This window comes from Amblyomma americanum, chromosome 4, assembly GCF_052857255.1.
Source record: "Amblyomma americanum isolate KBUSLIRL-KWMA chromosome 4, ASM5285725v1, whole genome shotgun sequence".
Lineage (NCBI taxonomy): Eukaryota > Metazoa > Arthropoda > Arachnida > Ixodida > Ixodidae > Amblyomma > Amblyomma americanum.
Window position 1 is genome coordinate 53,314,142 of NC_135500.1, and position 27,057 is coordinate 53,341,198.

The 27,057-nt window shown below is 47.8% G+C and overlaps 1 protein-coding gene and 1 non-coding gene across 3 annotated transcripts in view; both read right to left on the reverse strand.

The window, feature by feature from the left end:
- Window positions 1-27,057, reverse strand: part of LOC144130119 (uncharacterized) — a 344,089-nt gene that overhangs the window by 152,189 nt on the left and 164,843 nt on the right. The window lies entirely within an intron of this gene.
- TRNAS-CGA (transfer RNA serine (anticodon CGA)) lies at window positions 3,233-3,306 on the reverse strand. The gene has a single exon. It is a non-coding gene; the product is annotated as a tRNA-Ser (tRNA).

The following is a 27,057-nucleotide window of genomic DNA, read 5'->3' on the forward strand; positions in this document are numbered from 1 at the left end:
CTTTAGACAGATGTTAGCATCAATAATACTCGAGGAGAGGCGGGCGCGTCACAGCATGGTACTTTCAGCATCCGAGACAAATGAGCTTGAGGTCTTTCAGTTGAGCAAAATTAAGCAGATTTGGACAAAGAAACTTAAAAAATTCTCTCGTGATGGCATTGTTGTTGAGTCAGGTATGGAGTGCACAATGGTATTGCAACTGGCAACGCACATATCCCGACCCGACAATAACAACGAAACGATAAACGAACATACAACCACATTAGTCCGAACACCTGGGGAGCCACACCTTCCGGAAAATATAATCAACCTATCAAGCTCGCAACTCACTCCCGACGAAAAGTCCGTTAAATCACACGGCCTAAAATTCTGCCCGAATAATGGGCAGTATAATGAATACCAATTACTCAAGGATCTGGATGACTTTGCCCGGACACTTAGACTACGGGAACATTTTTCGACAAAATAAGCCAAAATAATGCTTGGTGCCCGAAATCTCAGGAACAGTGGACACCCAAAACTGGCAGAGATAAATATCTAGATGTATATATTAAAGCGGTACAGAAGGACATATTGCAGGCCTTCGGGACACGAAAATCTGGCCCACCCAACCTCACAAAAAAACAACGTAACGCTTTAGACTCACTCAGGAAACGAACCGACATCGTCATTAAGCCCGCCGACAAGGGTTGAGGTATAGTTAATTTGGACAAAGATGATTATATTCAGGAGGCCAACCGCCAACTCAACTACTCAAAATTCTATAAGAAACTATCATCAGACCCCACCTCTGAACACCAGAGGATCATAGCAAGAACTCTGCATAAATTAACCGATGAAGGTGAATTACCATGGCGAATAAGTAAGGCGCTGACGTCAAAAAATGCCTCCACGGGGCGCTTTTACATGCTTCCGAAATTACACAAATATGACCATCCGAGCGACCGACTGTTTCTGGTGTCGGCACACTGACAGAACCGATCTCCGATTACGTCGATTCCCTCATCCAAAATATACCTCCGAAACATCCATCTGACATACGAGATACTAACCACTTCCTGAGAGAATTATCTGATGTCACCTTCCCTCATGGCGCTTTCCTAGTTACCGTGGTCGTGGTGTCACTCTACACTAACATACCCCATGACGACGGAAGACAGGCCATGGTCGGAGCCTATAAAGAACACAGAATCTTAGACTCTACCAGTCGAAGTGCCATCGAGACGCTTGCAAGTTTGGTCCTTAAGCTTAACGCTTTCGAATTCAATAAATCATATTATCTTCAAACGAGTGGCACGGCTATGGGCACAAAAATGGCACCAAATTACGCCAACATATTTATGAACAAAATTGAATCAGACTTCCTTTCCTCATATCATACCAAACCGGATATTTACAAACGTGTTCTTGATGACATATTCATAATTTTGGCAGAAACAGTGGAAAAACTAATTCAGTTTATCACGTCATTCAGCAACATACATCCAAATATCTCTTTCTCACACGCGTACTCATCTAATAGCATTAACTTCCTTGATGTGCTTGTTCGTGTTGACAGGGGCTTATTAATCACTAGCGTTTATCAAAAACCCACAGACAGACAACAATATCTTCATTTCAACAGTTGCCACCCATGCCATTGCGAAACTTCAATTCCGTACTCACAGGCTATCCAATTCAAACGCATTTGCTCTCGATCAGAAGATTTTCAAAAAAATGCTAAACACATGGGCGAAATTCTAAAGAAACAGCGCTACCCACCTTCAATCATCGACGATGCCATTAAAAGGGCGGAAGTTACTAACCGTAATCACATCCCTTCTCTTTCTTCTTTTTTGTCATTGTATATATATATATATATTTTTTTTTTTGAAATTTCTCTGTGCTATATCTCTTGTTTTTTCGCATTCCTGTCAACAAGCCTTTCCATCTGGTCCTCCTATGGGAAGCTCATCTGGTTTTAGCGGCTCGCGTGTCACCATGTGGAGCCACTTTTGGCGGTCCAAACCTGTTCCGCCTCGTCCGGGCCATCTTTCAGAGTCGCACGGGTCCTCACATACGCGGCCAGAGGCATGCCGAAACCCACAATTGGCGGACGCATCCTTTCTTTTGTTAAGCCCTCCACGTTTCTTCTTTGCTTTTCCCTTTTTCGCTGCTTTTGTTTCTCTCTCTCTTTTTTCTTTTTTCTTGTCGCAGTAGCCGCGTGCGCACCCAGCCCGGCCTCCCTCTTTCGCCTCGTGTGTGCGTGTGTGTGTGTGTGTGTATGTGTGCGTGTGTGCGTGTGTGTGTGTGTGTGTGTGCAGTGAGTTCACGGGTACGCGACGCGCCACCTTTGCTTCCCTAATATGTCATAGGTGTCTGTTGTGTTCCGTTCTCCGGGCCGCCCCCTCCCCCTTTTTCTTTTCTTTACTTTTCTTTATTTATTTTCTTTTTCAACCTTCTGTGTGTCAAGTCCCATGCTATAAGAAGAGGCGCCCATACACTGTATGGCCACTCTTGAAAAAGATCGGTCCTCCGATCGAAACGTCGAGTAAAATAAAAATGTTTCCTTAAATGAAGCGTATACTTCGATATATATATGTGTGTGTGTGTGTGTGTGTGTGTGTGTGTGTGTGTGTGTGTGTGTGTGTGTGTGTGTGTGTGTGTGTGTGTGTGTGTGTGTGTGTGTGTGTGTGTGTGTGTGTGTGTGTGTGTGTGTGTGTGTGTGTGTGTGTGTGTGTGTGTGTGTGTGTGTGTGTGTGTGTGTGTGTGTGTGTGTGTGTGTGTGTGTGTGTGTGTGTGTGTGTGTGTGTGTGGACGAGGATGGCACAGGTGAACACTCTCAAGTTTCGCTTACTCGCAATAAACGTAAATACCCACGAGAGCAGCAGATTGGACAGCCGTCGCCGTAGCTCAGTTGGTAGAGCGCCGGACGCGATATTCGGAGGTCATGAGTTCGGATCCCCCCGCGGCATGCTTGCTTTATATATATATATATATATATATATATATATATATATATATATATATATATATATATATATATATATATATATATATATATATATATATATATATATATATATTAGGAGACAAACAAATGAAATGAGGGGCTCGTTTGACAAACATATGAAGGAAACCAAGTCACCGAAAACCCAGGTGCATAGGGGAATTTTTTCTATTTTTTTCATTTCTAGTGCCAATCAATTGCCTTTAAAGAAAATTACTTATAAAGCAGCAGAAAAAACAGCCATGTCGCCGGTGGGATTTGAACCCACGACCTCCGAATATCGCGTCCGGTGCTCTTACCAACTGAGCTACGGCGACGGCTGTCCAATCTGCTGCCCTTGTCCATAGCGGTGGTGCTGGTGAACACTCTCAAGGTTCGCTTACACGCAAAACATAAATACCCACGAAAGCAGCAGATTGGACAGCCGTCGCCGTAGCTCAGTTGGTAAGAGCACCGGACGCGATATTCGGAGGTCGTGGGTTCGGATCCCACCGGCGGCATGGTTGTTTTTTCTGCTGCTTTATAATTTTCTTAAAAGGCAATTGATTGGCACTATAAATTTTAAGAAAATTGAAAAAAATTCCCCTATGCACCTGGGTTTTCGGTGACTGTTGGTTTCCTTATATATATATATATATATATATATATATATATATATATATATATATATATATATATATATATATATATATATATATATATAAAGGAAACCAACAGTCACCGAAAACGCAGGTGCATAGGGGAATTTTTTCTATTTTTTTTCATTTCTAGTGCCAATCAATTGCCTTTAAAGAAAATTACTTATAAAGCAGCAGAAAAAACAGCCATGTCGCCGGTGGGATCCGAACCCACGACCTCCGATTATCGCGTCCGGTGCTCTTACCAACTGAGCTACGGCGACGGCGGTCCAATCTGCTGCCCTTGTCCATAGCGGTGGTGCTGGTGAACACTCTCAAGGTTCGCTTACACGCAAAACATAAATACCCACGAAAGCAGCAGATTGGACAGCCGTCGCCGTAGCTCAGTTGGTAAGAGCACCGGACGCGATATTCCGAGGTCGTGGGTTCGGATCCCACCGGCGGCATGGTTGTTTTTTCTGCTGCTTTATAATTTTCTTAAAAGGCAATTGATTGGCACTATAAATTTTAAAAAAATTGAAAAAAATTCCCCTATGCACCTGGGTTTTCGGTGACTGTTGGTTTCCTTTATATATATATATATATATATATATATATATATATATATATATATATATATATATATATATATATATATATATATATATATATATATATATATATATAAAGGAAACCAACAGTCACCGAAAATATATATACATATATATATATATATATGCAGGGTGTTTCACCTAAGAAGTTCGCAAATTTTTGAAAATAGGCTCTTTGAGTTAGATGAGCGCTCTTTTCGCCAGGTCCTTGTCAGCGATGTGATATATCTGAATACAGTTAAGACGTGCTAGCTGGCAGGTAGCCCATCGTTAGTAATATTCTTATCAGATTTTAGAATTTCGAAAACATGGTTACCCTCGGCGCTGTGGCCTAACAACATTTGGCTATATTGAGCCCAAACACAAGCTCTCTCGAGAAGCTTGCAGGCAAAGCAACCTCTCCAGTGCACGTAACTCGTTGAAATAGACAAAATTTGTCTATTTCCACGAGTTCTGAGGGTTCAACGAGGACTGAGGGCAACCGCGTTTTCGGAAATCTTAATAACGATATAGATAATACTTACGGCTTGCTGCACGCCTCTCAATAATTGAAGAGCCTTAGAATAACAGTTAAAAAGTTACCTTTTCAGTTTTAGTCAACCATCCAGCTAGTTAGCACATCTTACATGTAATCTGTTTTACCACACCGCTGATAAGGCTATACCGACAAGGCGCGCTTCCAATTCAAAAAGTATTTTTAAAAATTGCAGTACATCTTTGGTGAAACCACTGTATATGTACAGGTGTCGCACAGGGTGTCCCAGATATTTTTAGCCATGGATTAAAAAAATGCCGTGGCACACGGAGATGATGCGACCGAGAGAATGTTGCTGGCTATTGTATGGAGGAGTCACATTATTTCTTGTATTGCGCTTAATTGCGTACTTAGACAAAATTTATTAACCAATTTCGTAAGCAATGTAGGTAGGCGAGGAATTCGAAAAAGGAAGTTGTAGAACGGTCCGCAAAACGTCCGATTAAACAGGCTCTACCCGCAGCAGTGGCTCAGTGGTTATGGCACTCGGCTACTGAGCCGCAGTACCCGGGTATCACAGGATAGGATATGAAAACTTTTATTGTCCAACAGAAAGAGCTCGAACCCGACAGTGGCGGCCGCGCTTCGATGGAAGCGAAACGCTAAAGGCGCTGTGTGCAGTGCGATTTCAGTGCACGTTTAAGATCCCTAGGTGGTCAAGTTATTCCGGAGCCCTCCACTACAGAACCTCCTTGGTCTTTTCTTTTTTCACCCCATCCTGTATCCCTTCCTTATGGTGTGGTTCGGGTGTCCACTGATATATAAGACATTTACTGCGCTATTTCCTTACAGAAAAGAAATTTTCAAATTTCAAGCTGGTTATAGCTTCCATCTGTTACGAATTCACGTTTTTGCTGTCTATGCGTATGGGCGCGAAATAAAAAAAATGCCACATGGCATGTGCGCTTGCGCGCCACGATTGCAGTTATCTAAAGCTTTCCGACTACAAACGAACAACTAATTTAGCCGCGTGTGTTGCCGCTTGAAAAGAGACAGCGCGAACAGGCAGGCGCTGGCTATGCGATTTGCACCAGCGAAAACGATAAGGGCTGTGGCTGCTTATCGCTATCATGAATTTCCGCGTATAAAGCAAACCGATGGCGTCAATCACACAGCCAACCGCTGTGTCGCTGCCCTAACGTCTCGGCTAAATGATCTGTTCGTTCCTACGCAGAGCGCTTGGCAGCAGCGCACTTGCATGTCAATTGTAATTTTTTTGCATTCCGTGGTCATCTGCAGTGAGCGAAAAGAAGATAAAACATAATAGATGGAATGTTAGAAAGTGTTCAATCGGACGTTTTGCCGACCGTTCTAAATCTTCTCATTAGAATTTTTCACCAATCTCCTTTGGTAGCGAAGTTGGTTATTACTCTCTACTATTTCGCAGTTAAGAGCAATGCGAAAAATAGCGCGACTTCCTCCACACAATAGCCAGGAACATACATTTGGTCGCGTCGTCGTAGATTGGAGCGGCATATCTTTAAACTCTGGCTAAAGTTAGCTGGGACGCCCGGTATACTATATTGTAAACAGTCAAATCAAAGAATGTGAACGGCCACAATATTTGCTAAAATGGCGCTCCTCAGTAGTGATGATGATGATGATGATGATGTCATCAGGCTCAATGGCACGTCCTCAGTAGTACAGAATTCCTGAGCGCAAACCTGAGCTTTGTCTGCTTCGTCTTCGTTCTGCTGATCCTGCTTCCTTTGCGCCGGCCGCTGGTGGGTCAAGTGCCAAGTGTTTTTTTTTACAATACTCTCGGGTGAAAGGCCCTGGTGGCCTAAGGGCACCTCACAATATCGGTGTCATAGTAGGGTGTCAGATAATTGAAGTAAACAATCTCACAGCTGCGGCATCTTTGATCAGGGGAACCTCATAGGGGCACGACGAGATAAGTGATTGGGAATGTTTGATGAAGAACATGATAGGAGTCATCGTATTTGCTCAACAGTTTGGAAGACTGGCCGGGTTGGAGGAGGGTACCCGAATCCAAGCTGATGAGTCGGGACAATAAGAAGGCGCCATGCACGCAGAAGCGGTGCGGGTCCTTTTCTGATGGAGCTGGTGGCGAGATGTGAAGGAACTGGAGCGTTGACAGCATTCTAAAGAATGTGGTTGTGCTTTCGGAGGCATCTGGTCGGTAAGACAGTGTGGTGTCCATGATGCCGACATAGAGAAGAAAATACGAGAAGAAACCAGTGGTCGCTAATGTTGGAAGCGTAAGTAGCGAAAGGTAAAACTTGGTCTTAGTTTGAGTGATGGGAAGAAGCACGCTTGGCCATCCGGCTGCCGAGGGTTCGGTTAAAGTGCTCTGTCATTCACTTGGTCTGCGGATGGTACAAGGACGTTCTACGGTGAACGATATGACACTCCAGAAGGAGAGATCCCATGAGGCAGGACAAGAAGACGCGATCCCGATCGCTGAGCAATTTTTCAGGCGCACTGTGACGAAGAAGGATGTTCCCAAGTATGAAATCGGGAACGTCACATGGCGTCCAAAGCCTCAACGAGGCAGTGTCCGCATAGCACGTGAGATGATCAATGAAACATGTTCCCAGCAACTCCCTGCGGAAGTTCTGGGAAGAGGGCCATAAAGGTTGGACAAGGTAAAGGCTGCAGAGGAGCAGATGAGTGCGGTGGTGGATTCTTGTGACGTTGGCATTAGAGACAAGAGCAGGCGTAATGGCTGAGAAAATGACACGTGTCCCGCCAGTAGTACCGAATAAGCAGGTGGGTAAACGTTTTCAGCAGGATCAATGGCCGCAGTGCGGGTCGTCGTGATAACTCGCGCAAATGATTGAGCGGAGATGACGTGGAATTGTGAGCAGCCATTTTTGACTATCTGCTAGGTAATTCCTATGGCACGCAGCTGGTCACGTGCGACAAAATGGTGGGTTTCACGATGGAGCTCTCTAGGAAGTGCGCTGAGCGGTTGAATAAGAAATTCAGAACTGAAGCAACTCAAAGATCTTTTTGCTGCTCAGAAGCCATAGCAATGGTGTCAAGGAAAAACTTCTGAAGCCGGAGACAGAGTTTGGCTCAGGATCAGAGGACACAGGGAAGCGTGAGATGGCGTCGACATCCAAATTCTTATGACAGGAGCGATAAATAACCGGAATGTTGTCAAACGATTCGTCGTTTCTTGCAGCAGCAAGAACCGGTGCCACCCAGGGCCAATTCTCCCCAGTTGTACCACCCAGGGACAATTTTCCCAGTTGTCGTTCGGACTTACACAGCCCAACAAATATAAACAAGCGTGAACAGTTCCGTTGAAACCAGTCTGGGGCACACCCTCCTCACAAAAGACATGACATCGATGATAGCAACTCAAAATATACAACATGCCCTGGCGAAATCTCAGGAGGAGGAGGAAGCGGCGACCAAAGAGGCTACAAAAGCCTGAGCGGAAATCGCCGCCATTCGTCAACACATTGCCAGAATGGAAGCGCAGATAAGTGTTGTTGCACTGGGTCTCCCATTGCACATGCCCCCGGTCCTACCGCATCCAAAACTTCTCCTCCCTCCCTCCCGACCCACCCACCGCGCGCACTTCACCAGCCACTCCAACCCTACTTGCTCTGATTGATTAGCAATGTAGGCTAGAACGGAGTCCTCTGCAAATTCAACTCCGTGCACAACGTCCCCTCCCTCCACACCTATCTCACTAGACGGCATAGCAACCCTGCTTGAGTTCTTTGCTGCCCTCTTTAAGGCAAAACACCAGGATGCTGTCACTCAGATCAAGAAAGCATGCGCAACCCTCAAAGACAAAGTAATCCGCATAACACAAGACAATACTGTACTTAATCACCGATTTGACGTGCTAACTCTATGATTCTTTGACTCCTATAACAGTCTTGCGTGCAGGCTCAACTACCACAAACCCGCCTGCTAAAGCGGGAGCCCACTCCAGCCAGACACAAGAAGCCCAAAGCAATGTTAGGACAGGACACCCTATCCCTTCCATAGATCACGTTTCCTACTCCCCTCCCCCCCTATTATGACTACACCTTTGTAGACTCCCATGATGCAGCTCCAAGCCGTAATCTTCAACTCTAGCAGTGGAATGATAGCAGCTTTGTTTAGAATCCTCATGTGGCCCACCAACTGCTGTCCAGCGCTATGGGACACGAATTCCTTGCCCTCCAGGAACCATCCAACCCGCACGGCTTCAGGTAGCTTTTCTAGTTAGCAGTCGCTCAATAACCTAAATGTATATAACTGCCCTAAATGCCTCCAAAGCAACTTCGAAAGCCTATTCGCACCTGCTAAACGCATTGCAAACAATTGCACCTAACTCGTTAGAGCAGACTTCAACGCCACACACATGGTCTGGCGTTAGACGCATGACACACCTAAGGGACGTAGGGGTTGGTTAGCGTCACAACAAGCAGGCCTCTCCCAGATCACCGACCCTACGTCTGCTACACGTGCTGGAACCAGCGCCTGTAAAGACACTACACCAGACACGTTCTCCCACGCCACATGGTGCCACACGCAAGAGAATCTCGGTAGCGATCACTGCATCATTCCAATCTTTTAAACATTTAGCTACCTCACAGGCCTCCCACAGGCTTTTATTTCAAGGGGTTTAACTTTTTCCGCTCATGTCAGGCATCCCGCGCCTTCGTCCCTATTACGGACATCACCGAATGGCGCAAGCAACTGCAAAACAATGTCCTTAACTCAAGCCTTACCAGAGGGCTGGCCATACGAAACAGTCTCCTACATTTATGAGAAGCTAATGCCTAGAACTACGCTGGTAAAGGCAGAGTTGAACCCAAACACTTAGACGCCGCCTTGTCCGTCTTAACATTGATACAAACGCACGCAGTGACTGTCACGTAAAAACTGGTAATCACTATACGAGAAGCTAGACGGATATAAGCGTACCTGAGACGTATAACCTCTTTAGACACTTAATATACTCCACTCATTCTAAGACTACCCGCAGACATAACCTCGCCAAAGTTATATTTCCGATACACCTCCACCGGAACTCGTACAAAATCTACGTAATCAATATTTCTCCGCATACGCTCATGCAACACGCCCTAACTGTTCAGGGCCTCTAACAACCTCCTCGACCAACCCATTAGAGAAGCAGAGGTCCAGGGTGAACTCCAGAGACAACAGGATCGCAGCCCCTGGCCCAGACGGGGTACATAACAAGGAACTCCGGAATCTCGACGCCCAATCCATTGTCGCCCTTACTGAATACTTTGACGACTGCTGGCAATATTGCACCCTGCCACCGCAATAGAAAGAGGCCAAAGTGGCGTTCATACCCAAACCTGGGAAGCCCATTGTCACCTCTTCGCGCTCTTTAGCTTTATTTACGCTGTGCGCTGGCCGGATTGCTTCCGTGGTGCTCCGTTTTTTTCGAATATGCTCCGAATTTTATCAGACGATTGCAGGTTTGAGTCCTGTCGCGTACGCCAGAATATCTCACCTGTTCCCGCACTTTAGCGTGCGCTCCCAGACACCTTTAGGGCGTGTGCAGGTAGCGGTCTCGGTCACAAAAGAGATGCCCTCAACTCGGTGCGGCAATCTCAGTCGGAGAGCAGCTACCAAGTGACAAGATGGGTGGTCATTTGGTGCCCAGCCAAAGGTTCACAAACAAAACAAAGTTTATCCAGCAAAGAGACGATAGAGAGGAGTTCACAATCACTCATTCGAGCACATACAAGCGATTTACAAATACAATGCAACTCGTGCAAAGTAACTACCGAGAGAGATTACAATTCAACAAAATCTTTGCACCTAATGTGCACTAACACAGAGAGAGACAAACAAACAAAACACAACTTGTTGACAGGGCACTGCGATAGTCCAACCACCTGAGGATCACGACGGAGTCGTCCCGCAGGTTGGCGCACTTTTCCTCGCCGTCCGTGGCTGGGCGAGTGGTGTTCTCCCGAGAGTCGAGCGGGCGCGCTTTTCTCAGAAGCTTAGACGGCGGCTCGGGCTGGCAGACAGCGGTCAACGCCCCACATTTAGAGGGCGCGGTCCGCGTCTCTTCGTTCTTTGCCCCAAGGCACGTGAACACATACACGCAGTATCAACTGCGCCGTTCCGGCGAGTAGGATTCGGATTTCTCTGTCTCGTGGCTACTTTCTGGACCCTTTGGAAATTTTGCCCCCTTTGTGTTGCCCATTATGAGGCCGTATATGGAGCGCTCCATGGAGAGTGCAGTCAGTTTCCCGCTGTCATACGGAGTCTGCACTCGCACTTTAGCTTCCGGCAAGCCCTGAACGCAGTATCCGCACAAGGCTCTTCGTTCTAGTGAGATTGTTATCTATCACTAAGCTTCGTTTCATGATTGCAGCGCTGCTTCCCGTGTCTCGCAACACTGCGATTGTTCTTTTTCTCACCTTCCCTTTCAGGACAGGCATTCTGTTCATTTCGGCTTCGGGCCGGGCATCCACTACTGCGTTCACGACTGGAACCTTCTTGCCGTTCTTTGGTTCGACAAACCCATTTTCATCTTCCTCGAGGTGGTCACCTGAGGGGATCCGAAAGCATAATACCTGAGGAACGAACTTGCCTGCGTTCGGACAAGCCGCGGCTTTGTGTCCCTTCTGGCCACGCTTAAAACAATCTGTTGGGCAACTCTTCGCAGCACTGTTGCGGCAATTGGACGCGTTGTGGCCTGACTTGTTGCAGAAGCAGCATTTCGGTAGTAGCTTTTTGCCGATTTGGTTGCCTTGCTCTTAAGATTTTCCGCCGTTTTTCAAAATTGTTTTTCTTAATTTTGATCAGATTTGCTCTTCCCTGAGCTTCCATAAATCGGTCTGCCAGTTCCAACATTTCAGAAAGGGTCTTCGCATTTTTCTCGTTTAGGCACAGCCACCAGATCGGGTGACAGCTACTCAGGAATGGCTCCTTGAGCAGCAGCTCGCGAAGTGCACTCTACTATTTGTGCGATTTTCAAAAGTTCCGTGTGCCGATCAAAGTAGTGACCTAATCCCGCCACATATTTCGTTGCCGTTTCGCCGTCTTTGGTCTTCCCTGTTCTGAATTTATCTCAAAATCTTTCAATGGTGAGTCGGAATCGCTTAAGCATCTTCAGGAGACAGTCGCCTGAATACACTTAGAGCTTCACCGATCAGGCACGTGCTAAGAGCATCATAGCATTCACCGTCTGACCAATTCTGACTTCCCGCGATCCCTTCGAATCGCCTGAGTAACGTGTCGAGATCGTCCCTTTTTTCATCAAAACTGTGAAGTACCATGCTGGCATCTATCCGCAGGACGCTACATTCTGCTATAGGGCTATGAACTTCCGCTGAGTGGTTAGCACCACGTTGAAGTTCAATCTTCATAACAAGCAGTTGCTTTTCGCGTTCAAATTTCCTTTCTATTTCTTTTTCAGCTCCTTCTCGAGCCTCCTGTCTCTCCTAATCAGCCCTCTTAATTTCCTTCTCGGCTTCTTCTCGAGCCTCCTGTCTTTCTTTTTCTGCCTTCTCTTTCTCCTTTTCGGCTTCTTCTCGAACATTCTGCCTCTCCTTTTCAACCATCTCTCCTTTTCGGGTTCTTCTCGAGCCTCTTTTTCTCCCTGCTTCGCCCATTTCCGCAGTCCAGCCCCGTACAACTACATCTAGATGCCAACCTATACTAGTTACTTGAAGTTCATATTCCGATACTGAACTCCTAAAGGCAAGATTACCTCTACTCGGTGAACCTCCCTAACCGATTCAGTGCGGCACCTCACAATATGGCCTAGCTGCTAAACCGTCGCTTGCGACCACATCGTAATCTCCGTCCGACTCTTTCTACGTTCTTCGCTCTTGCAAAATAACAAATGTCCTATTCGTGGACGCCAGAATACGTCACCTCCTCGCACACTAGTTTTATTTACGCTGTACGCGGGTGCGATTGCTTCCGCGCTGCCCGTTATTTTTCGAATATGCGTCGAATTTTGTTACCCCTTTGCTCAGCTTTAACCTCAGACCCATATCCCTCATCACTTTTGTCAGAAAAACTCAAGGAATATATATTCGATACCAGGCTCTCCTAGTACCTAGAAGGTAACTACCTCAAGACCGCTTGCGTGTTTGGATTTCATCCTGGCCGTTCCACAGAGGACGTGTTGCCTAAAGCTAAAACAAAATTCTCTATTTTCAACCCACAGACACCAGAGCTTTTCTAGGTGTGGACCTCACTAAGGCATTTGATAACGTTGCACACTCACCTAAGCTACAGAACCCTAATACCCTGGGGGTCTGTGCCAGGATGTACAATTATATCTTACTTCGTCAGCCTCCGAACAGCTACGCTAAACATCGGCGACCACCACCTCCAAGGCATGACGCTGGGATCACGAGGTATGTGCGCTCCAGTAAGCCGTCATCTCCCTATTCTTATTCAACATGGCCCTTCTTCAGCTACCCCAACAATTAGCACAAATCCGTGAAATCTATTTCAGCCTCTACGCCGACGACATTACTGTCTGCGCAAACCGTGGCAGTGACACCGAAACAGCAGAGCACCTGCAATTGGCTCTAACGACCATCGATACATATTCACGAGAGAGTGGCCGCATCACCATTTCGTCCGTCTTTTCGTCAACGTTTAGTTTATTCGGGTTTAACGTCCCAAAGCGACTCAGGCAGTGACGGACGCCGTAGTGAAGGACTCCGGAAATTTCGACGATCTGGGGTTCTTTAACGTGCACTGACATCACTCAGCACACGGGTCTCTAGAATTTTACTGTCACGGATCACCGGAGCATACTCGGTTCAAAAGAATGGACTAGGCAACAGGTGTACCCACACAGATGCGCATTTAATACACCTTACGTGACACAAACACTAGCACGCAAAAATAACTAAAAAACATCATCATCCCCATCTTCCAGCCTTTCAGCCAACCGACTATCTTCTTTGGCGATTCTGGACTCAGCACACAACGCACTGCAGATGTCAAACACACACCAAAAACACACCACTAATAGAGCACACCAAATTGCATTTACGGAACATTAACACACCACTGCAGTTGTCCGTACGGTGTCCTTAATAAACATGTTAATGTTCTCAACACAATAACAACAAAATCAAAATGATGCATCCCAGAGATAGCAAAAGCTGTTTAGTTGGCTCCAGTCATGAAGTCTGCTGCAACGTTATCTCTGCCTTGTCTGTGATCTTCTGTCTTCATTCAAATTGGGGTTTACTAGTACCTTATCCCCTCATGCACTTTTCTTCCCACTGCACGTGGGCACCTCGGCAACATCATCTCTCTCTGCCACTACCAAGCATGCTACCTTGGGGGCGTACCGTACGGGAACTCTTTCTTTATATTTTTCAACATATATGCAGGGAAAACCTTTGTAATCTTAGTTATCAATAATTCATAATCCATGTCATTTTTCATCTACGTCACAAGGTAAGCGCCCTTCCATAGCATCAGTAACTTATTGTGATCCGTGGGTAGCAGAATGGGAATCCTTTCTCGTGGATTCAGATTTCTGTGAGTGGCTTTCTTTTCATAGTAGCCCTTATAGCGCTCGCGCGCCCTTTCCAGGCCTTGATGTGCAAGCCTGCATGTTTCTTCCAGCTTGTCCCGCTACTCAAGAACGTATGTGTATGTTGTTCTGAGATCTGACGCAATGTCTTTATTGGCCCACAGCTCCTTGAGTATTGCAAATGGACCTCTAACGGTTCTCCCATACAACATCTCGAAGGGCGAGAAACCAAGACTCATTTGCGGTACTTCGCGGTACGCGAACAAAAGAGCGGGGAGGTATCTATCCCTGTCAGCAGGTCTCTCCTGGTACATTCTCTTGATAATTTGTTTTAAGTGTGCCTTTTCACCGGTCTACAAGCCTACCACACGTGGCATGATATGACGTTGTAAGTAACTGCGTCACTGAAAAAAATTTTTAACCTCCTTCATTAGATCCGACGTGAATTACGAGCGCCGGTCACTAAAAATTTCCCTCGGGAACACATAACCCGAGAACATCACCGCAAGACCCTCCGCCACTTGCATACTGTAAATAGTCCTCAGTAGAATAGAGTCAGGATAACGAGTGCCCACGTCGACCAGGGTAAGCACATATCTATTGCCTCTGGTGGATACTGGAGGGATTGGCCCCAAAAGTGATAGCCATTCTTTGCAACGGTAAGTTTAAGACTGTCATCTTGCCCAGAGGTACGGGACCAACTACTTCGTTTGGAAATGTTTGGAACCCTCTGCCGCAAGCCTGAATTTTTGGAGGAATGCCTTCTTGACTGTCTCGCAGTCCATGGAATCAGCAGCAGGCATCCTCCCAAACACAATCAGCCCCTCCCAGACTGAACACATGCTCAATGCTATGGCCAATTCACTGCGCTTCGAGCCTTGCCCCTAAGCTATTCGCTCCAATCGTTCCAGATATGCGTCGAAATCATGTCTTTTGTCATCAAAAGGAGCCGTCAACTCTCTTGGACAAACTCTGGCCGGTCTAGGAAATTCTCTACCCGCTAAGGAACGCTGATCATCGTCCGTGATCATCTCATATCCTCCCGCAACATGCACCTGTTGCCACAAAAGAAACTCCTTTTCCCGTTCTATCCTTAATTCTCCCATTTTTCTCTTTTAGCCTCCCGCTCTTTTGCCTCGAGAGCGTCTTCGCGTGCTTGCGCCCTTTTCTCTTTTTTCTTGCTTTACCCTAGCTTGAGAGCCTGTTCAAACGTTTTCGCCAAATCCATACTTTCTGCCGTTGGACGATCAGAAAGATTCGAGACAAAACAAAGAGAAACATTTAAATGAATCCTAGCACAGGCTCGCCACTTATCTTTGTCGTGAATCCCCGGAGAACACTCGGGATAAAAGAATGGGCTAGGCGACATGTGTACCCACACAAAGGCACATTTAATACACTCTACATGACACATACACTAGCACCCGAAACTAAATAACAAACCTAACGTAAAACACAAAGGCTACATATACACACTACCCGTGAACACCCATTCTACTAGCGTTCGGCGTTCGTGCTCACGTTTCGGTGATGATGAAGCGTTGCGTGGGTCCAGTAGCCGGCGTCGAAGTGGCGTCCCAAGTGCCCAGGCTGGCGACGCTGGCGGCGTCATACGATCTCCGGGTACAAGTGCCCGTGGAGGTGATGCTGGTGATGTCGTTATGTTCACAATCCGGAGGAGTAGCAACCACGCTGGAGGCACCCTTGGCCGTTTCAGGTGGTTGCGTCGTGCAATGACTCCACGGAACAGGCTCAGGAATGACAGGAAATTCACAGTGCCACGCCGTAGAACTCGAAATCATCGGAGCAGTAGCCGGCGTTACTCTCTTCCATCCGAGGTGTTTTTCACCCGCCTGAACCTCCCCGTCTCTATACTTCTCCACCGTGCCTTGCTCTCACTCGCGCTTTTGTAACCTTGGCGTTGGTACACGTAACCCTTGACGTCTTCTCTCTTCCACCAATCAACTGTTTTCACCTCTCCAAATACTTCATCTTCTCATCTTCTTTATTCTTTGGTTAATAGACACCATGCTTATCGTCATCCTCGTCTTCTACAAACCTCTTTATTTCGCACTTCTATTTCAAACTTCCTATTATATGTGACATTCATCTCCACCGAAATTCGACCTCCGCGGTCGAGATCGAATCCGTGTTGTTCGGGTCAGCAGCCTAGCGCCATAACTACTGAGCCACTGGGGCGGTTAACGATCTGGACGGTGGCTAATCGCCCTGGATAGTGTTACGAACACGACGATGCTGCGAATGACGCGGTACGGAGTGCTCCCGCTAGGCGAGCGTCCACCGAATCATGTCTCTGCCAACGTTCATCACGCCTCTTTCTTTGGCTGGCCACACACACACACACACACACACACACACACACACACACACACACACACACACACACACACACACACACACACACACACACACACACACACACACACACACACACACACACACACACACACACACACACACACACACACACACACACACACACACACACACACACACACACACACACACACACACACACACACACACACACACACACACACACACACACACACACACACACACACACACACACACATATATATATATATATATATATATATATATATATATAGGCGACGACGACGAAAGCGCATGTAGTGCTCAATATATATATATATATATATATATATATATATATATATATATATATATATATATATATATATATATATATATATATATATATATATATATATATATATATATATATATATATATATATCCTCTTTTCATGCACTCTACATTCCCATCGTCATCGCTTGGTGCTGTTCGCTGGGAGCACGTCTTTGCCAGCGGGCTGGAATAAACGTCTCCCTTGAAGTCTTCCCTTACACGTGCTGGAGGTGCTCCTTGGATCCCCCGTATCCTCTTTCCCCGCTTCTCGCTGGAGCAGCGTTCCGGTCGTCGCTTGTGCACTCTCGTCGTCATGCCTCAAGAGTAGAACGCCGACGGCCCGGGTTCCTCCCGCTCGCCCTCTGCTGCCCCCGCAACTTGGACAGTGAGCAGCCGTCAACGCGACCCCCATATGTTTGCCGGCCTCCGCGGCGACGACGTGGATGACTGGCTTGACCACTACGACCGCGTGAGTTCCTTCAACCGCTGGGACGATTCCCTTAAACTCTTGAATGTGTCCTTTTATTTAACTGACGTTGCACGGACATGGTTTTTAAATCATGAGACGGATATACACGACTGGATAAGTTTCAAGCAGCAGTTGCGAGATTTTTGGCTCTCCGGCTATTCGACCTGAAGTCGCTAAGAAGAAGCTTGCTGACCGCATCCAGCGCCCTGCCGAGTCGTACACTCCCTATATTGATGATGTACTTGATCTCTGCCGCCGTGTCAATGACACCATGACCGAGGCTGACCGTGTTCGCCACGTCCTGAAGGGTATCGGCTCTCTGGCGTTCAATGCCCTTGCCGTCCAAAACCCTACTACCGTCGATGATTTCATCGCGACCTGTCAACGTCTCGATCAGCTGCAATATATCCGTTTACAACCTGACCCGGCTGCCTCCTTTTTGCCGACCGACTCCGACCTACGTGCCCTCATTCGTGAGGAACTTCTCGCTCACGGTTCTCCGTGCCTCACCGTACCTGCGCCTTCTGCTCCGTCCTCTACTGGTGCTGGCATTCGCAGCATCATCAAAAAAGAGTTGGCCTCAGTAGCCTGCTCTCTGGCACCGGACACCCCTGCTATTCGCCCTCCACCCACGTACGCTCAGGTCGCTGCCATGCCACCTGTCTTTGGTCCGCCTCCAACGCCAGCGCCGCCCCGCGACCGTGTCACCGCTTTAGCACATCAAGCCTCAACGCCAGCGTTCTCCACGCCCTGGCGCCTCAGCCGCCCGATTGTTTTTATTGCGGCTTCTGGGGCCATATTTCCCGCTTCTGCCGCCGGCACCTTCAAGACGAACGTCGCGGGCATGCGGCCTTTGAAAGCGGCTACTCTACTCGTGCGCCCTCTCCTCAACGCTGACTCTTTGGGACGTTCTTCTTCACCTCCCCCACCTCTGCTCGCCCTCGTGGTTATCGGCCCACCAGAGCTCGGTCCCCTTCGCCGTTCCGCCGCTCTTCTCCGCTTCAGCCGGCTTCTGCGGCGCCTGACCTGCGCTCGGAAAACTAGCTGCTGCAGCTTTTGGAGGGAAAGCTGCATGCTCCAGACACCGACAAATACCTTCGGAGCACCCGTCTAATATGGTTTCAGTGTGGGTTGAAGGTTTACAGATAGCGGCGTTGATTGACACGGGTGCTGCAGTTTCTGTTATTCACGCAGACTTGTGTTCTCGCTTAGGGAGGTGAAAACGCTGTACGATGGGCCTTCCCTGCGTGGAGCTAACGACGTCATCATTCGCCCATCCGCTAAGTGCACTGTTCGGGTTTATATTGACGGTGTCCGTCACCACGTACAATTTGCTGTGCTTTCTACGTGCGCTTACCTTATGATTTTTGGTTGGGATTTCTTGTCTTCTGTCAGTGCTTTTATTTCATGCCATGACCGCATCGTGCATATGACCGAGAGCGACCCATCATCTGAAGTCCTCGAGCCCTGCCATCGCGTAATTGCCGCTGATGATACGGTTTTGCCCGCTGGGGGTCAGGATCTTGTACGACTTACTTCTGATACCATCGTTCATGGGGATATCTTTATCGCGCCTTCTGCTCGACATCTGATCAGGAGCCTTGCCTTGCCGCCTAGCCTGATTCGGATTGAAAATGAGTCGGCCGTCGTCGCTGCCTTGAAAACTTCTCGTGAACCTCTAGTATTACCCAAAGGCACTTCTTTTTCCTGCACATTGGACATGCACCCGGCTTCCTTCGTCGTAAATACCGCACAATCCTCCTCGTCGCCTCCCTCCGCGGATGTTTCTCTCTCCGTCCTCTCTGCCAGCATCAATCCAGATCTCCCAGCGTCGCAACGGCAAGAGTTACTAGACTTGCTTCTCAAGCACCAGGGATCTTTTGATGTGGCTTCCTCTACCCTGGGCAAGACTTCTGTGGCAGAGCACCGCATCGTGACCGAGGGTACCTCAGTTGTTCGCCATCGACCGTACCGCGTTTCCTTACCTGAACGCAAAGTCATCGAGGACAATGTCAGTGATATGCTTCGCCGAGGCATTATTCACCCTTCCGCCAGTCTCTGGTCTTCCCCGGTGGTTTTGGTGAAGAAGGATGGGTCAGTGCGCTTTTGTGTTGATTACCGTGCCCTCAACAAAATCACTCGTAAAGACGTTTACCCTATGCCCCGGATTGATGACTCCCTTGACTCTCCTAAAGGAGCTGAATACTTTTCGACCCTAGATATCCGTTCTGGTTATTGGCAGATCCCCATGCATGAAGATGACCAGGAAAAAACCGCGTTCGCTACTCCTGACGGCCTTTACGAATTTAATGTTATGCCTTTTGGACTGTGTAACGCTGCTGCTACTTTTGAACGCATGATTGATACCGTCCTTCGTGGCCTGAAATGGAAAACCTGCTTATGCTATTTGAACGATATTGTTATCTTCTCTTCAACTTTTCGAGAACACTTCGGCCGCCTCGATGAAGTGCTCACTTGCCTCGCTCCTGCTGGCCTTCAACTAAATACGAAAAAGTGCCATTTCGCCAGGAAGGAAATCACCATTTTAGGCCACCTCATCAGCCGGGACGGCATTCGACCCGACCCTGACAAGTTTGCCGCTGTCCTGAACTTTGCCCGTCCCCAGCACACTAAAGAAGTGCGCAGTTTCCTTGGTCTGTCCTCTTATTTTCGGCGCTTTATACGAAATTTTGCGACCATTGCCGCGCCATTGCATCAGCTCCTCGCTGCTCATAGTGCTTTCGTTTGGACTGAGCAATGCGAAAGTGCTTTTCAAGCCTTAAAGCAAGCTCCCACCTCCGACCCTGTCCTTGGCCATTTCGACGATGCTGCTCCAACCATTCTACACACTGACGCTAGCGGCCATGGCCTTGGTGCTGTTCTTCTGCAGCGTGATACTACTTCTAGCGAAAGAGTTATCGCGTTCGCCAGCCGCACTCTGACACCTGCCACTATGACTCTCTATGCCACTATGACACTCTGACACTATCACTGAGCAGGAATGTCTTGCCGTCGTTTGGGCAGTGCATAAATTTCGCCCCTACCTTTACGGTCGCCACTTCACGGTCGTCACAGACCATCACGCTTTATGCTGGTTGTCTAGCCTGAAAAACTTGACTGGCCGCCTTGGCCGCTGAGTTCTTCGTCTCCAGGAATACCGTTTTGACGTCACCTACAAGTCCGGTTGAACACATCAAGACGCCGATGCTCTTTCTCGTTGCCCTCTTCAGGACTCTTCGTGTCTGTCTTCCACATCTCACAGCGCCTCCTCATCGTCGCAAGCTCTTCAGCACCTCGCCGCACTTTCATGCGTCGCATCTGACGATTTAAACGACCTTGCAATGAACCAACGAAACGATGCGTATTGCCGCTCCCTAATCGACCGTCTCACGGGAGCTTCCTACCCTCCTACCGCTCGGTTGCGTCGGCAGCTTGGCCAGTTCTAACTCGAAAAATGATGTGTTCTGCCGCTACGTTTACTGCCCTGATGGCACCCGCTGGGTTCCCGTGGTGCCACGTACACTTCGCTCCCGTATTTTGGAGGCCCTCCACGATGACGCGACAGCCGGTCACTTAGGTCTTCACAAAACGTATGACCGCGTCAAGAGCCGTTTCTTCTTGCCTTTCCTTTCCTCCAGCGTCGCTAAATACGTCGCATCTTGCCCGCTCTGCCAGCGCCGAAAACGGGCGACTTCACCTGCCGCTGGACATCTGCAGCCTCTACCATGCCCCGCCACGCCGTTCGCCGTCGTCGGCATCGATTTGTATGGCCCGCTTCCTCGCACTACACGATGTAATCGATGGAAAATCACTGCCATCGACAATCTCACACGCTACGCTGAGACCGCAGCCTTGCCTGATGGTTCGGCACCCGAAGTTGCCTCCCTCTTTCTTCAATCCATCGTGCTCTGCCATGGCGCCCCTCAGGTGCTTCACAGTGACCGCGGCCGGACGTTCCTTTCGACCGTTGTTGCCGAAGTTCTGCAAGCTTCTTCTACACTTCACAAGATGACGTCCAGCTACCATCCCCAGACCAATGGTCTTACAGAGCGGTTCCATCGCACCCTCTCAGATATGATTGCTATGTACGTCGAACCTGACCACCGGAATTGGGACACAGTCCTTCCTTTCGTCACTTTTGCCTACAATTCCGCGTTGCAACGAACCACTGGTTACTCCCCGTTTTTCATCGTGTACGGCCGTTCTCCCACTACCCTTCTCGACGCCTGCGAGCTCCTCACCGTCTCTCCCCGAGCAATTTCTCTCCCGCGTGGCCCGATGCCGCCACCTTGCTCGCCTGAACACTCACGCCTGCCAGGAGAATCGCAAGAGTAACTAGGACATGACGCATTGCGTTGTGTCATTCAACCCTGGAGACGAAGTCGTGCTTTCTACCCCTCTCCGGACGCCGGGTCTTTGTGACAAGTTTCAGCCTCGTTTCATTAGTCCCTACTTGGTGCTGAACCAAACTTCACCAGTGAACTACCGCGTCACCCCTGTTGATCCTCCCCCGGACCGCCGTTACCGCGGGACTGAAATTGTCCACGTCTCCTGCCTGAAGCCTTTCATTCGGCGCTTTGCATCGGACTAATCGCGGCCAGACTGGCCGCTTCTGACCGCGCGGGTAGTTGTTGTGTTTGTTAGCCTACCAAAAGATGGCACATACCCACACTGGGGGATCGGCCAAGAATCGGGTGGCTATTCAACTGAACGCAGTTAACAAAAAGGAAAAGCACGTGGGAGCGCAACACCGGTGAATTTTTCGTCATGAACAGAAAAGGAATGAGAGTTTTGATTTTAAAATTTTAAGAATAATAATAGAGGGATTAAATAATAATGATTTAGTCAAAATGTAATAATTGATAGAAAAGAAAAGTTTGAACACTTAGCAGGGCAGTCGGTGAGAGTCTATCAGGAAATTTAGAACAGCGGTACAAACAGATCTGTGGCTAAACCCAAATGTGGTGGCGCCAAATGATAGCAAGAGCGGGCTGCTCAAACTAAGGCCAAGATGCTGCAAGGGCTCCTCCAGCAACCTTTTTCTCAGAGAGTTGAATCGGCGACAATACAGCCAAAAATGTTCTATAGATTCAGGCTCACGGCAAAATGCACAAAATGGAGAGAGCGCCAAACCCGACTTGTGTAAATAGAAATTTAGACGCCAGCGCAGCCTCGTCAGTGATACTTCAAGCTGCCGAGAGCAACAAATTTTCCTGTTCCAATAATATTCAAGGTGCTCATAATCCGCCGATGTTAAAAGTGATGTGTCTTGCGTGCTTAAAAACGCACGTCGCAGAAATCTAGATGCTGTAATATAGGCTGTAGCCGGGATGATTGGCAACACGGGGCCGCTGAGGGAAGCCTTTGCGAGATTATCAGCAATCTCATTTACTGTCACACTGCTGTGACCGGGAACCCATACTAAATGAACAAGGCTCAAATGCGGAGAAAGTAGGGATTAGAAAGTTGTTAAAATGGGACCGTCCACATGTGCAGCGAGGGACGAACACAAAGATAAAGAATCAGAAATTACTTCAACTGCTGTAATAGAGGGGTCTAGCTTGCGTAGAGCAAGTACAACTGCTGTAAACTCTGCTTGAAAAATAGGGGTGAAATCTGGAAGGCGCAGTGAAAAAAACCAGTCTAAATGCGAGCAAAATATTCCCACACATGCTTTTTCATTGCATTGCGATGCATCAGTGGCTATTGCTATATCTGTAGGTAGGGTCCTCAGATGATCTTCTAGAAGACCATTTAGAATACTCGGTGGCTAAAGTTTTGCATTCTTTGGTAATATGTCGTCGAAAACAATGTGAATAGCGGGCCCATTGCGAAAGCAGGAAGGATATCATAAATGTTTACATCTAAAGGCTGAATAATCTTTGCACAAACACTACCTGAGAGGAATTGAAACGAGGCCAGGGGACACCAAAAAAGGAGGTCGGCTGAGAACAGAAAATGCTTTGGGAACGGTGGAAATAGGATTCATAGATCCTGAGCTAAGTTTGCACAGTTAAAAATTGAAGTCGTGATAAGAGAGACGTAATGCGGGCTTCAAGGTACAGCACATTGATAGCCACAAATTTTGGAAGGCCGAGGCACATGCGAAGTGCTTCCCTCTCTAAAAGGACGAGAGGGCGAAGTTTATATGTAGCCGAGCCTGAAAACAACACTGATCCAAATTCTAAAATTGGCCTGACATACACAGTGTCGATCATTAATAGCGCATCTCTGCGCATGCCGTACCGGTGATGGCATAATCTCCGTAACATGCCCACGGCACGAGCCCCTTTCGCCGCGACATGGTCAATGTGAGGTCGCCAGGTGAGCTTGTTGTCATAAATGACCCCTAGGTATTTTAGGGATTGAACCTGTGGTGTTATTTTTAACTGGCAAGTGAGAGAGACCACTACAGGAGTGAATAGAGGGAAAACAAGAGTGGCGCACTTGCCAACATTTAACTTCAGGAGTAATGCACTCAACCAGTGCTCAAGTGCATTCCAATATGACTGCAACAGACCATACAGAGAATGTATATCCGGCGCAGCAGCAAAAAACGCAATGTCGTCCGCATAGACGTAAGTGTGTACATGGCGGTGTAGAGGAATTGAGCTCAACAGAATATTAAAGAGCACAGGAGAAAGAACAGCTCCTTGTGGTACACCTCGCGTTTGTCTGTACCTCTCTGAATGAACACCATTATGGACGCAAAAGAATTCCCTGTTATAAAAAAATGCAGATATCCATGCAACTATATAATCTGGAAATTGAAGAGACTGTAGCCTATGTATCAGGATGGGGTGTTCTACACTGTCGTAAGCTTTGGCGACGTCTAACGTAACCAAAGCCACGACCAGGCGTTGACGACGAGCAAGGAGAATGCTGCTCTCAAGATCAGAATGTACATTCCATATCGAACACCGTGGCCGGAAGCCGAGTTGGCACGGGCTGAGTATAGTTTTGCGGTCCACAATGGCTGACACCCGAATTAGTAACACCCTTTCTATCAACTTTACCACGTTTTATATTAAAGAAATTGGCCTAAGATTATCCCATTCATAGCCTCCACCCTGATTTTTAAGTAAACGGATCACCTTGGACAGCTTCCACTCAGAAGGTATCCAAGCGTGTTTGAGAGAGTAGTTTATTACGTGCAATAAGGAGTTGGGAGACTCTTCAAATGGAATCTTGAGCATCTTTGTAGTAACACCATCAGGACCAGGAGAAGCAGCTGGCAATCTCTGGACAACTTGTGAAAGCTCTTTTGGCACGACTTGTGCAAACAACAATGGGCGCAAAGGTAGTAAAGACGAGAACCGCTTTTGCAGGCCTGTGGCAATTAATTCAACCGCCTGGATAGCTTCTACAGGTGACATAACTAATGACTGAAAATTATGAGAGGACATGAGCTGTTTCCTAGACCATAGAAAACCGAATAGTGCACGTCGGTTGCCCGCCTTTGAAAAATAATCGAAGTGTTCTGAGTTATATTTTTCCTTCGCGCGAGAAACTGTGCGTTTAAAGGTGGCTGCAATAAATTTATAATCACTCCAGTTATTCAGGCATTGGTTATGAAGAAGCTTTTTCCATCCTGCCTTCCTCCGGCTGTAATCTCTTGTACAGTCCGCATTCCACCAGTTAAAAGAATTCCCTTTTGTTGGCCTCACCAGGAACTCCGACTTTTTACGGCTTTCCTCTATAGCCAGACATATGCTTGCTGACTGGTGGACCTCGGCGATGTTAGACACTGAACCAAGGGCAGAGCGCAACGCCGTCTGAAATCTGTCATAATTTACATGTGACCGCAACTGAGAAGACGCCGGAGTAACACGACATATGATATCAAAATGAATAGGTATATGGTCACTGAGGTGCCGCTATCAACAGTCGACCAATTCGTTACGCCAATTCCAGGGCTAATGAACGTGAGATCTAAAACAGATTGAGTGTGTGAGCGAAGATAAGTGGCCGATCCTGTATTTAAGCACATCAGGTTGGGATCAGAAACCCAGTCCCAAAGGCGCTTGCCGCATGTATTAGTCCTAAAACCCCACGATACATGGTGAGAATTGAAGTCCCCAGCCACGAGAACTGGCTTTTTCAGTTAGCGAGTAACGAGTCCAGAGGTCTAACATCCTGGACTCCATTGGGGAAATAACAATTTGCATTTGAAAATGGAGAGCACCCAGGAAGTACAAAGTCTAGTGCCAAAATCTCACAGTCAGGAGACATTTGTTGAAAAGATACCATAGCCCTGTGGCAAAATTTTGAAGAGACTAAAGTTAGTAAACCCCCGCCTCTTGACTGGCGGTCTAAACGAAATGACCGGTAATTTTTGATATGAAAATGTTTGTCGGTTGAAAGCCACGTTTCTTGCAGAATTATGACATCAGGATTAAGCTGGGTAGAAAGGCAGTGTAAATCTGTGGAAGCGGAAAGAATAGAGCGACAGTTCCACTGCAGAACTCGCAACGACGCTATGGCTGCGAAAGTCTAGCAGCAGCAACTGCCTGCTCCAAAATGGTATCCTTGGGTTTAGTGCCAAGCTGCTGCGTCTTTGATTTGGGCTGGGTGTCTAGAGAAGACAACGAATGAGACATGGGGGACCCGCTGCGCTTAAGAAGCCGCGCCTCAGGCTCCACCGTCTCGGAATCATAAATTATACCAACATCCCCCGAAGTACACGAGGTAGGTACAGCGGAAGGGACAGAAGTTTGTTCCTGGGGCTGTGATGCTACTGGAATTGGAGACCGGATAAGAGGAGAGGGAATTGCTGTCGAAAGAGGTGCCAAACTGGCCTGCACGGCATGTGTAAGCTGAGTCGCTAGAACGTTTGTAAGGCACTCCGACACACTTGCGACAATCTTTTCCACCATTTTAGACATCGAAGCCTCCACAGCAGCCGCAATTGCCTGGGACAGCGTTGAGTCTAACATGACACCTTGCCGAGCGGTCACACCGGCATAACCGTGGGCACGTTCTTTGACCTCTGTAATAGCGTCACGGCGCGAACAGCGTTTCCTGTCAATTATCTCCAGAATTTGGATTTACTGAGCTCGAGATGGACAATTTGAGCAGTTTGCAGAGTGAGCAACACTTCTGTTTCTTCTCAGCGCAGGTGCTCCTTGGATGAACATCCCCACAGTTGCAACACCTCAAGTTGGATTTGCAACCGCCGGCGCTATGTCCATAGCGCCAGCAGTTGTTACACTGCAGAGGCCGAGATGATAGCGGGTCTACCCGAAAAATTAGAGGCCATGCCTTGATTTCAGAGGAGCAGGAAGTGCCGGCAAAGGTAGCAATAACTGATTCAGTGGGCATCCGCAAGTTGTTTACAACCCGGCTACAGCGGTGCACAGCAACAGCCCCTGCAGCCGACAGAAGCTCAAGAGTCTCTGCCGGAGACAGAGAATAGTCTACGCCTCGTACAATACCTTTCGTGCACACCAGATGTGAACGGATGAAGGAACTTACCCAAAGGGAGGCAAAGGATGAGGAGTTTATCAAATCTCTTACACAGGCGAGGTCTGGCGATCTGCACAGAATCCCGCCGCGTCCAAACTGGCGTACCTTTGAGACTGACTCATAATGAGAAGTCGCCGACTGGAGAGCAGCCCGAACAGCACCAGGGTTCTTCATCTTGATTGCACCACCATCTTTAGGCACCAGGGCGACAGGGATACTGCCGACA